Genomic DNA, 12538 nt, shown 5'->3' with positions numbered 1-12538 from the left:
TAAGCTGACGCTCTATCCACTGAGCCAAACCAGCTAGGGCTTCCTTTTCCTTTCTTTTCTTTTTTTCTGTAGGGCTTCGAGAATTCTTATCAGGTATTTATATTCTCCTATCCAGAAGTTTTCAAAACATTAATTATTTGACGTTTTGCTAAGAGAATTAGGCTGAAAATCTTTTAACCCACCTCCATGGTTTTCCAAATGCCTGGACGTTAGCAGGTTAGTTTTGCTGGCATTTAACGTGGTCCCAGGACGCACTGGGAAACCAGGGGTGGTCTCAGCACAGCACACTTTCCCCGGGGGCCAAGGCCGGCAGCCGCGAGCTGCTCCAGCAGAACTGGCGTCATTTGCTCATTCAGGGTCCATGGTGTGACAACCTTTGTCAGATCCTGTTTGTGTTCAAAAGGTCGCCACGTTTATGAAAGGCTGCGCTGGAAAGTCTTGCTTTAATCATTGCAGTAATTAGCAAATTTGGACACTGCATTACCTTCCCCCTTTTATTGGAAACACTTTCAAGTATGGGCTTGTGGTTAATCCAGAGCGACTCAGAACACCAAAGCACGTAACTTGTCAAATCCGGTGTTTGCCCAGTTCTCAGTTGCTGGAATCTTCCTTTCGTGCTAAGCTTACACTTTCAAAATCATGATAAATGTTAATCCATTGAATAACTTGATTTCCGTCAAGGAGGGAAGGGATGGATTAGCCACACTTAGAACAGGAACTAGAGGAAAAGAAAATTTGCCACTATCAGGCGAGAAGGGGCCTCCCCTCAGACGTCTGGGGACTCTGGTCTGCCAGCCAAACAACAATCCCTCCATCCCTCTGACTCCTCCCTGACTCCTCCCTGGGAGCGGGAGCTGGGAGGGGGTACCGAGCCCTCCTGCACCATATTTCCTCTTTCATTTCAGACTCCCCTCAGCTCCGCTCCTTCACCTCCCAAGCGCTTCTCCCCTTCTCCGATTCATGGGTCAAGCTGGTACTCTTGGTAACAAGGTTTTACTCAGAAAATGCTCGCTCTTGGCTGCAAGTGGGTCAGAAGACTCTTCAGTCTCCTCTCTGCTTCTCTGATGATTCGTTGTCTCTCTGCTTGATGGGCGGTTCCTCTTCCTCCTTCCCCGCCCCTCACAATGATGTTCCCCAGAGTCTTCACTCGTTCTCCTGTTTCTCCTTATGCTCTCTCAGCACCTACACCCCACCTGGCCCTCCTGCCCAGGCCTGACCCATCACTTCACCACCGCTCACCAGGAGCGCCTGCTCTGAGATCCAATCTGTGTCTCCACCCCTCCCTCCCACCTGGGTCCCCTCTCCTGGACAACTGCCCGGAACTCACGTGTCCCGACGGGCCTCATACTGTGCTCCCTCAGTCCTGTCACTTCTCCAAAGTTTCTGTTCCAAATGCTGGCATCCTGGAGGTCCCCCTGCCTACCTTCAACCCCTGCTCTCCCGCCCAGTCCAGTGTCAGCCTGGAGGGTCGCCTTCTCCATGCTGCTGGCAGGATGTCTCCCTCCCCTTCCCACAGCCTCTGCTCCGCCCTGGGGCTCCAGTCCTTTGACCTAGCCTCTCCAAGTGTCCTCCCTAGCCCCTTGGCCGCCATAGCCAGATTGATTGTCTAACGTGCAGCTCACAACCCCAGACACCCGTAACCTTCAGTGAACCCCAAACGTCCTTCCCAGGCAGCCTGCCCTTAACACCTAGGGTGTGGCATTTAGTGACTAAGGAGCTCGCTTCCAAGTCCAGCTTCACCTGCCCCTGAAGCCTGTGACCCCAAGCGAGTAACTTTGCCTCTGCTCCCTGCTGCCCTCGTCTCTAAGCCAAGGCCGATAGGAATGCCTACAGGATGGGCGGTTACTGTGTGGATTGGGTGAGCACTCAGCAGTGTGACCATCACAACAATTGCCATCTCTCTCCCCTCCATCCCTGCAGCAGACAGCCCTCGGCACGCAGGGGCCTCCCTGCGCTTGTCCTCTGGTGCACCCCGTGCCTGCGTCCCCGGGCCTCTGATGGCTTCTCCTCCCAGGATGACTGCATCCCGCTCACTGCTCAAGGCACTCGCTAATCTGCAATGCCCTCTTGACTGTCCCGAATGGATCTGGTCTTTCCTTCTGGTTTAATTTTATCATTTTATCCTCTGAGGGTTAGGATGTAGCTATCCAAATTCTGATGGGAGTTGATTAAAAACCTCATTAAATACACACCCAGGGATATGCTTTTATTGATTTTGAGAGAGAGAGAGAGAGAGAGAGAGAGAGAGAGAGAGAGAGAGAGACATTGATCCACTTCATTGACAGTTGCCTCTTTATGCGCCCCAACCAGTAATCAAACTCAAAACCTGGGTAGGTGCCCTGCCCGGGAATTGAACCCAAAACCTTTTGGTACACGGGACGACGCTCCAACTTCCTGAGCCACCGGGCCAGGACTGGGCTTTCCTGCTTGACAGTCCCCAGCTGTCTGTGAAGCCCTCGTGGCACTGTCCTCGCGTTCTCCTGGCCAGAGCTATTCCTGTGCTAGAGAAGTGTTCACTGCGTGTCCTGCTCCATTCCCACCCCCTCCTCCCAGCAGCAGACGGAGGTGCCAGGATCAAGGACTGGCTTCTCCACATGTGTCTCCTGGAAATTGCTGAGGGCTAGAATGTAGCTACCCAAATCCTGATGGGAGTTGATTTAAAACCTCATTAAATGCACATTTCTACCAACTATGGGGCTAGTAAGTCATAGGCTGCTCTTTTAGATACTGAAAGCTAAGCCAAGTGCTGTTTGAGAACCCTCCTTGGATATTGGGCTAGACACGTTAATATCCATCGTTATGAGTTTTATGCTTACATATACATGCCCTCGTACAGCCTTCAGCTCTGGAACCCCATGCACTGGCAGTTTCCAGGTGGATGAAATGCACGTGATTGTAATCATGGAAAAGTGGCTCTTGTGTTAGTCCTATAATATTTCATCTTTAAAATGGGCAAATCTTAGAAAATGCTCTTCAGCTTACAATTTAAAACACATTGAGAGCCAGATATCCTTAATGCCACAGGTATGCTAATATAGACAGTGTCTAAACATAGCATTCAAGGGAGACTGAAATCATGTGAATTCCCTTGACTCCTGGCTGGGCCACACCATGGATCACATCATCCCTCCCACCACCAGACTGCAGCACATTCCTCCTTTCTTTCCCAAGATCCTTGAGTGCACACGCCCACACTGAACCTGCCAGCTCAGCGCTTACTTCTGTTTGATTTCAGTTTCCCTCTTTCCAGAGTACTCTGCATTTTCCTATCTCCCCTCCACAGGCTTTACACAACCACTATGTTATAGGTACGTGGTGCCCTGTTCCTTGTCACTCACAAGCATGTGTCTCCCTCCTTAATCATCCTGTGTGCACCATTCCAGCAGCCAACCTATCCCTGTGTGATGTGCACCAAGGGAGGAAAAGCCCTGGTCAGGAGTTTTCAGATCTAGGTAATTTTCAAAACATTCAATGAAAAGGTCTATGTTGTGTGTTTGCAGAATGTGATGGACATTGGTCATGATGCAACGGGAGAGGAAGCTATAAGAAAAATTGTGTATGCAGCTTCAACAAGCATTGCCTGAGGAATAACTCGGCCCAAGCTCTGGGAACGCAGAGGAAGAATCAGGTAGAACCTCCACTGCCACTGAGCTGGCACCCCGTAGGGGAGAGAGAGAGAAGCAGACAGGCCGTAGGAAGGAGGGCCAGGTGGGATGACCCAGTGGTGTCCGGGGTTTGGAGGGAGGGCTAAAGAAGGCCCCTAGCTCGGGTCATTGATGGTATTCTGGCGGTGGTGCTAGAACAAGGCTAAGCCAAAGGAGAAAGTTAATAGTGTCACTTATAGACAAATGCATTATATACATAGTAATGGAAAGGAAACAATAAGACACTGTCTTTCAAAAGATTTATCAAATATGGCGCATGTAAAACTAGATTCAACGAGGGCCCAATAGACCCCCAGGTTCCAACATAAAGCCTCTTTAAAACCTACATTCAATTCTGAAGTCTCAAATGACAGGCTCTCTGTACGCATTTCATTCCTAGCTCCTTTAAGAATAGATAAAAATCCTGTAAGTCTATGATTCTATTAAATTACCTCTTTGAGGCATACCCTAACTTTCTTTTTCCTCCTATACTAGTAGTACTTTTAACTTGCATTACATTCGTGTGACAGCATTGGATGTCTTTGTAAATTCACCTAAATCCTTTCTGGAATAAGATGGATTTAACGAAACTAAAGGTAAACCAACTTTGGGAGCTACCTACCCATGGCCACTTTGCAGTCCCAAAGGTTGGCCTGTCCCCTGTGGGTTAGCTAGGGTCCCCAAGGACAGCTCACCATCCAGTGGAGCATGGACTGCTCTTTCGTGGAGCACATGACACCTTGCACCCCACATCAATCACCGTGTGCAAAAATGCCCCCAATAGGGTCCCATGAAATGCTAATCAGAGGAATGAATGACGGTTGTAAGGAGTAGGTGGTGGTGCAGGCAGTTCTGTAGTCCGACGTGGTTGTACAACTTGGAATGCAGGGTTGGGGACTCCTTCACTTCAGCGTTTCTAATGTGGCAATGAGACTGTGAAGATCTAAGAGGGAACTAACCAGTATGACCACAACGACGGGGTTCCCCAATCTCTCTGAGCACAGACCTTCTTTTTTGTGGAGCAAGAATGACACAAAATGCTTCTCAGGACTCTGCTTGCCGGCAGTCGAACATCCCTCTCACAATCCTGGACCACTGGCTCCTAACTGCTCACCTGCCTGTCTTCCTGATCGCCCCTAACTGCCCCTCCTGCTGGCCTGATCACCCCCAACTGCCCACCCTCCACCCTCCTGGTGGCCCCCAACTGTCCCCCCTCTGCCAGCCTGGTCACCCCTCACTGGCCCCCTCTGCCAGCCTGGTTGCTCCCAGAATAGACAGTGCTTACTGTCCAACATGATAGTGTTTCAGAACTCCCCTCCTGCCTTCTGGCCAGGAGAACCACTCCTGTCCCAAAGCCCCTGAGACAGGAAGCAGAGGCCCAGCAGCTAAGGGGTCTCCCCGCTTTTGCCAGGAAATTGAGTCATGAAGGCTAGTGCCCTCATCTGCCCTCCTCTTCCTCAGGCAGCTTTGACCTGCCTGGGAGACGCCAGTCTTTCTCCTGCCCATAAGGAGCATGTCAGGGTGGAGCCAGGCACTGGAACCCTGAGTGTTTCTCTGTCAGATTATCTCAGTGTTCCTACTGCCAGGAACCCAGGCATGTCACCTGACACCCAGGTCCTTTGTTGAAGAGCGACGGTAAGATCAATATCCCTGTGACAGCGCTTTTTATAAAAACACCGTTTAGAGGGGAATTTTGTAGGACACTTAATCTTCAATATGAACCTTAGGGGGAAACTGTAGATTTAAAATGTATTAACAGAATATTCCAAATAAAGCACCATTGTGGGTGCCATTGCTGACCCTGAGATATTCTCGCTGCACATACACCGTCAGTTTCATGATGGCTGGTCTGGCTAACCACCCACCCACGCAGCACTTGTAAATATGTGTCTGTTTATATATAAATTCTTTTCCTTTTGAAAAGGTGAAGCAGTCTGGGCGGGTCCTCATTCCTTAGCATTTAGAGAATTTGAGACAAAGGAGCAAGGTGCTCTGGGCTCTGGAATGTTCTTTAACTCCCAGCAGGTGTGTGGGGATGGGGTTGTTAGGAAGACAATGGGTGATGTTTCCAAGCAGAAGGTAAACTTCAAATGTGTCCTCAAGGGGATGGAAGGGGCACAAAGGGCAGTAGGGAAGTAAGAAAGCCAGAGCAGGGAGCGGGCCTGTGCTCTGCCACAAGCAGGACTCGGAGGGAGCGCACTATCAGTCGGCAAATATTTGAAGACGTAAACATCACGGAGTGACAGCACGATGTGGCCCGGGAGGCACGAGGTTAGCAAACACTCTTACCGGGACAGGACGCCAGCAGTTGCCAAGGGGGCTGGAAACAGCTCTGGTGGGAACCGAGGGAGAAGGGGCTGTTTTGTGCCAGACACGAGAGATTTCACTAGGGCTTGGCTCACGTGACAGGAGCAGCCTGCTCTTCATGCATTTTGAATATCATTCTAAGTTCTAGGTCATGACCAGTCTTTTCGAATGCAAACGGTGGAGCATTCACTTTAGAGCCCACACCCCCAGCTGCAGGAGGCACAGAGCTTCCACAGCATCTTACCCTGGGCCTGGGTATGACCCTCAAGGTCAGCCACGTGCAGGAAGACCTACACCTGCGGCACTGTGCCGATGAAACGGGAAGCAGTCTGAACATCATCCAGATCAATTTCCCATATGTCCTCGCTGGTCAGTAGGTATGTAGAAGCATGTTTATTTGGTATTTCCGTTGATCATGTCTCAGAGTTACTCAGAGGGAAGTGAGCAGCTAAAATTTCTATTAGTTCAACCATCACTTCAAGAAACAAGTACAGGCCATTACGATGTATGACTTCCTGTGGGCTTGTCATGAGGTCGGTGAACCTCACACTGCACTTGCTCCCACCTTCTCCACAGCTTTGTACCTCATTTCAGTCACAATTTTTTACTCCTTTTCCTGGGAGAGGGACCCCAAGTTGGAGAACCTTCAAGCTCTATTAAATGTGGGTGTTTTTTTTGTTTTTTTTAAATCCTCCCCCAAGGCTATTTTTCCACTGATTTTTAGAGAGAGGAAGAGAGAAAAGGCAGAGAGGAACATTGATGTGAGTGAAACACATCGATCAGTTGCCTCTTGCATGTGCCTCAACCAGGGCCCGGGCTGGGAAGCAGCCTGCCACTGAGGTACATGTCCTTGACCAGAATTGAACCTGGGACCCTTTGGTCCACAAGCTGATGCTCTATCCACTGAGTCTAACCAGCCAGGGCAAGCTACATTAAATCTTGATCAGCCTCTGGTGCCGCTGGCACTGAAGAAGCACATGAGAATTTCAGCCGGAACCCAGGCAATTTCTCCTGAAACAGGATGTGGGTGGCAGCCCACACCCAGCTCCTGGGTCCTGAGCAGCCCCTGGGAATCGGATCCTAACTGCGGTGCCTGCCCTCTGAGCCAGCCCCTTTGTACTCCCATGACCCCGTTTGGCTCTGAGGACTAAAGTGATCTGTCATCGCAGGACGTGGTCAGTTCCAGGATGTCATTTCCATGAGCTCTGAACCCTGGATGCGGGTGCGAGGAGCCAGGGCAGCTCTGTGCCTCCCCTCCCCCCGCCCCATGGAAGAGCTGCTGGCCCGTGCATTGTGGGCCATGCGCCTGTAGATTGCTCTCATTTGACCCGCAGGGAGAACCAAACAGAACTTACTCTGTTGCTAACTCATTCCCATGTTTCCTCTAGGCCAGAGGTCGGCAAACTCATTTGTCCACAGAGCCAAATACCAACAGGACAAAGATTGAAATTTCTTTGGAGAGACAAAATTTTAAACTTAAACTTCTTCTAGCGCCACTTCTTCAAAATAGACTTGCCCAGGCCGTGGTGTTTTGTGGAAGAGCCACACTCAAGGGGCCAGAGAGCCGCATGTGGCTCGCAAACCAAAGTTTGCCGACCACGGCTCTAGGTCTTCTGTCCTGAGGCAGCACAGACTCACTCTTCACTGCCTCCTGCCGCGCATGCACTTCGCTCTTCTTCCTGCGCACCTTCTGGTGGGGTGAGCGTGACCAGGCAGCCCTGGCTCATCTCGTCCCATGAGGAAGTACCTGGGATTTCGCGCTGGAGGGTTTTAGGTCTGGAAGCGCAGACGGCACTCGGGAATGAGGGGCCCAGGGACTGCGGTGACCCTGGGTTTCCAACCTCCCCCAGTGAAGATGTCATGCCGGGGGCAGCGGTGCAGACACAGAGTCCTCCGGAGCGCGGACCTTTCTTCATGAAATGAGCGGAGTCGGTTGTGGCTGGAAACCCTGGGACGCTGTGAGGGATTCTGTGTGGACTCAGGCTATGTCACAGTGGGCAAGAGGACGCCCACTGAGGAGCCCGAGAGCACCTTGCAGAGGGACAGCACCTCCTCTGTAACTACTGCTTGCCGGGTCTTTATCAGGATGTCTGCTTGCTCTTTTTTTTTTTCTCTCTTTCAACTCAAACAAGTAACACTTAGCAAATAAAACTTCTATCCCAGACCCTGATTTTTAAGATTATATACTAGCCCTGGCTGGCATAGCTCAGTGGATAGAACATCGGCCTGTGGACTGAAGGGTCCCAGGTTCAATTCTAGTCCAAGGGCACATGCCTGGGTTGCGGGCTTGATCCCTAGTGTGAGGTGTGCAGGAGACAGCGATGGATGATTCCCTCTCATCATTGACATTTCTCTCTCATTTCCTCTTCTTTCCTCTCTGAAATCAATAAAAAATCTATATATATAAAAGCCTAGCAATTGGAATGGGGGAACAACCGGAATGACCTGTGGCTATGACTCACACTGCAGCAGCCAGCTGGCCTGATCCAGCCCCCAATCATCCCCCACCCCTGGCTGGCTGCAGCCCCTCCTCCCAGCTGCCCCTGCCCCTGATCAGCCCCCAACACCTTGATCAGGGGCAGGGCTGGCCTGCCAACCTCCTGTGACCCCTCCCCCACACCAGCCTGGCCCAATGGGCCCCTATCAGGGCAGGCCAGCCAGCCCTACCGGGCACAGAGTCATGCACTGGGCCTCTAGTATATTTATAAATAAATTATATGCTGTCTTCTCTCACTCTGCACCCTCTGTTCTCCCTTTGCAAGTAGGGGGCGGCTTCACTGTGCTCCTGTCCTGGGGGGAGGCCTGGCCATTCAGGCCACAAGCCCCTCCCTGTCTGGATAACCTGCTCCAGGAAGCCATCCTGATTGGCAGCAGAGAGCCAGGGCCGGTGGGTCAGATCTGTGCCCTCCTATGGCACAGCATCCTTGAGGAGCACACACCTAGTGAGCCCCCATTGACCTGGGCTGTCCGGGTGCCCAGCCCTGCCACACAGCCCACCCACCAAGGGCACCAGAATCCCCACCCCAAGGTGGCAGTCTGCCTGGAGGGGAAAGGCAGGCAGGAGGGAGGGGGACTAAAAAGCCCGGCCTGACCCTCATCCTGCACTTCCCACCCGTAAGCAGCACACGCCACTCTGCACGCACAGCAGCCACGGGAACCTGGCCCGAGCTTCCTGACTCTCTGGGGAGCAGAGTTATTTCGACTTCAAAGAAGAATGGAAACAGCACATTTGGAGACACCCATGTGCGCCCTCGGCCGGGGAGTGCTCGCGTTGTTGTGGGGGAAAGACAGTAGCTGGGTTACTTAGAAATAAACGGCTGCGGCAAACGACTGGGGAGATTGCTATGCCTCGACCAATGGTCCCCAGGGGCCCGTCGTCCCAGCGTGGGCGCCCGGGGCTCATTCTGGGGGTGCTGAGACTGGGACGGCCCTGGCCTCTGAAGCCACGTGTGAGAGGAAGCCAGCTGCTCGGCCGAACAGAGAGGAGGGGGTGCGGCAGGAAAGGAGAGGTCAACCGCTTGGCATTTACTGATTAAGGCCCAAATGCTTGCCTCTGTGCAGCGCCTAGAGCCACACCTCGGTGGTTTTCCTTGCAGCAAGCCTGTCGCTGTCATTTAGGTATATAATCACGCACACACATACATGCACACACATGCACAAATACACATGCACACACATGTATGCACACACATGCACTGAGAAGACTGTGCAGCCTTTTTAGCCTCCTCCTCAGAGGCGTGTGCTGAGCCCCGTGCAGTGCAGCCAGCGACCTGCTTTTGTTGGCTCCCCCGGACGGTGAAGTGGGAAGGCTGGGGGCTCGCTCGCCCTCCCGCCGCCCTCTTCCCCCACCCCTCCCCCCAAGCAGGGCTGTCCACATTGGTTAGAAGTGTGAAAGGCAGAAATTGGGGAAATAGCACTTTGTATAAGACGACCACAAGTGTTGGGGGGCGGCAGGAGGGGTAAGAGGGTGGGAGGACTTGGTAAAAATGTGTTTTCCTTAAGCAACCAGCGTCACAGACTTCAACCGGGTCTGTTTCTATCAAACCCCCGGCGGTGGATGCGTGCGTTTAGCTCTGAGGAGCCGGCAGCTCCGTTATTTCCCGGGCACGTCTGGGATGTGGCTCCTGGCGATCTGGTGAGACTCCCCCACGTCCCAGCCGTCTGTGAGGACTGGCCACATGACCTCCGGGTCGCCACGGTAATTTGTCATATTCACAGCCAGGGAAGGAGGAAATCTGCTAAAAATGAAGCCCAGGAGAGCAAGCCCGGGAGCCGAGGGGAAGGTAAGTGCTTTGTTGTTCACATGGAAGTCTCCTGGTGTCTAATGTTCATGAAAGGATGACATTGAAAAAGGCTTTGTCGTTAAATTTGACTCGTTTCTTTGGATCTGTAGGACAATCTTCAACTGAGAGAGGTTTCCACCCAAGGCTCGTGTTGATTATTACATATTTGCTTAAACATTTACCAGGGTAGACAGCCTGGGACACGACCTGGGGGAGCAGCTGATTATGTGTGCGAGTGTGATTTTCAGCTTGCAAGAAAAGAGCTTTAAGGATCACTTGTACTGTTTTTTTCAAAGTCCTTCCTTTAGATCAAGAGCAGAAAGAAAAAAAAGGGTAAGGTATTTTCCGATAAGAAGAAATACATCGTAGTGTTTGGATGGAGTGGGACCAAGCTGGGTCTTTGATTTTCCCGAGTGAAATACGGTGTGTGGTGGAAGTGTCTGAACCCGGGACTGCAAAGCAATTGTGAGGTCAAGACACATCCACTGAACAACAAACTCTTGTTTCCTCCAGGCAGCTAAACGCGGAAGTGCAGGGAGGAGATTAAAACAAACCAGTTTGGAGGGAGGAATGTGGAGATCTCCCCCCGGGTAACACGGACTAGCCGAGCAGGCTCCCAAGGCACACGAAATCATACCCAGACGGGGAAGTGCGCTAGGCAGGGGTCGAGGGCAAGGCTCCAAAGGTTTCCAAAGTCAGAACTGTTTACATTCCTTATACCTACCACGGAAGACTTACATAACTCTTCCCGTAAGGATAGGTAGCAGACTGTTAGTTAACTAGTCCGGTGAGGTTTCGCCTTGCGGCAACCCCAACTGATTTCTCTACTGGCCAAGGGGAAATCAGAGCCGGGGAGCGACCCCGAGAACTCTCTGATCGCTGAGAATCAATCACACGCCCGCCCTGACAGACGGCAGGAGGGACCCACGCGGACAGAGAAGCTGGAGCAGTTCTTTCCCCTCATCTAGATCCCTTACACCCGCAGAAAACAAGACAACATCTGGATACTGTTTCACAGGCAAGAATAAAGCACTTTTTTTGCCCCATCATTAAGTAAGAACCTGCTTTCCACATGCAAACAGCACTTGTAAATTCCCGCAGATAAGCTGGCCGCCTGGAATGATTGCAGGGAGTTTGAAAGGAATCCCGCTCTTCCATTACCGTGAGGAGGGCCGTGCTCCCGAGCTCGCTCCCACACGCTGCCTGCTCCGGGCTGCCCCCCACCTGCCTCTTACCTGCAGGGGCTGCGAGGCACCGTCCTGGCGGGAGGGGGGCTGCTGTCTGTCGGGTGGGGAGAGGGTGAGCCCAGCAGGTCGCCTGGGGAGCATAGGTGTCCAGGTTCCCCCAGGAGGAAGACAGCTCGCCTTGCTCCCTGTCAGTCAAAAACGAGTTGGTACAAGCTTGAGTAGGGTTTACCTGGAGGAGCTGAAGGGAGAAAGAAAGAGATTGGAAGAGACGGGGCGGAGGGAGGGAGGGCCAGGGAAGGAGGGAGGGAGGGAAGAAGGGAGAGAAAGTGAGGGGGGGGGAGAGAGAGAGAGAGAGAGAGAGAGAGAGAGAGAGAGAGAGAGAGAGAGAGTCCATGATGTCAGCAGCGTGTCTTAAGGAAATCTACAGACCAGGAGAGAAGGCGAGTGGCCCCCCTGCCGCAGCTCCGCAGACACCTGTGGAAAAGAACACCCTGCCCCTTTAAAGGACGCCTGTTCCTCTTTGAAGAAATTTCAGCCACTCTCCTCAAAGCCTTTGTAAGGTCCCTTTGCCTAAATAAACTATAAATAAATAACCAGGTTATTTTTTCTAAGTAACTTTCCTTTACCCCAAGTTCTCTCTCCTTTACCCCAAGTTCTCTCTCCCTTCCTGCTCTCCCCACTCCAAATGCATAGCGTCAATGCACTGCCTCCGGCAGATTTCAGGACAAACCCACGCAGGCAGTACCCACATCAACTATGAATCCACACCACGGCACAGGGGAATGCTCTGTGTTTCTCAGCGCAATGCCCCGGGGCCATGCTGGTTTCCCCTATAGGCTGTTTGCTTTGATGGGAAAGTGTTGAGCAGCTGGGTAGATGTGGGTCCAGATGGGTTCTTCAGGAGCTTAGAGACTGGGGCTGGGCACCGGCACTGATGCTCAGAGTCTGGCACTTCCATGCGAAATGGGCAGAAGCCCATCATCAAAGCAGGAAGCTGAGGGGGTGTCTCCCAGTCTCTGGTGGGAATGAGGACGGTGAGCTTCCTCCTTGGACACAGCTGTGTGTCTTCTTCTTGCGGAGGGAGGGAGGCTGGGCCGTGTGGGCCACCAGCCTTTCC

At 52.2% G+C, this 12538-nt stretch overlaps 1 protein-coding gene across 2 annotated transcripts in view; it reads right to left on the bottom strand.

The window, feature by feature from the left end:
* KCNJ15 (potassium inwardly rectifying channel subfamily J member 15) overlaps positions 1 to 11944 on the bottom strand; it is a 34026-nt gene extending 22082 nt beyond the window's left edge. The window contains exons 1-2 of one of the 2 annotated variants that reach the window (XM_036446526.2): positions 11851 to 11944; positions 11470 to 11606 (exon numbers count right to left, since the gene is read on the bottom strand). The gene's annotated coding sequence lies outside the window, so the exon portion shown is untranslated. Of the gene's footprint in view, positions 1 to 11469; positions 11721 to 11850 lie in introns of those variants that run through there. The other variant, XM_045585238.1, reaches the window with a different exon arrangement.
* Between the last annotated feature and the right edge of the window lie 594 nt (positions 11945 to 12538).

The sequence above is a fragment of the Pipistrellus kuhlii genome, unplaced genomic scaffold (assembly GCF_014108245.1).
Source record: "Pipistrellus kuhlii isolate mPipKuh1 unplaced genomic scaffold, mPipKuh1.p scaffold_m20_p_2, whole genome shotgun sequence".
Taxonomy (NCBI): domain Eukaryota; kingdom Metazoa; phylum Chordata; class Mammalia; order Chiroptera; family Vespertilionidae; genus Pipistrellus; species Pipistrellus kuhlii.
Note: the sequence above shows the minus strand (reverse complement) of the source record. Positions and strands in the feature narration are given on the sequence as shown.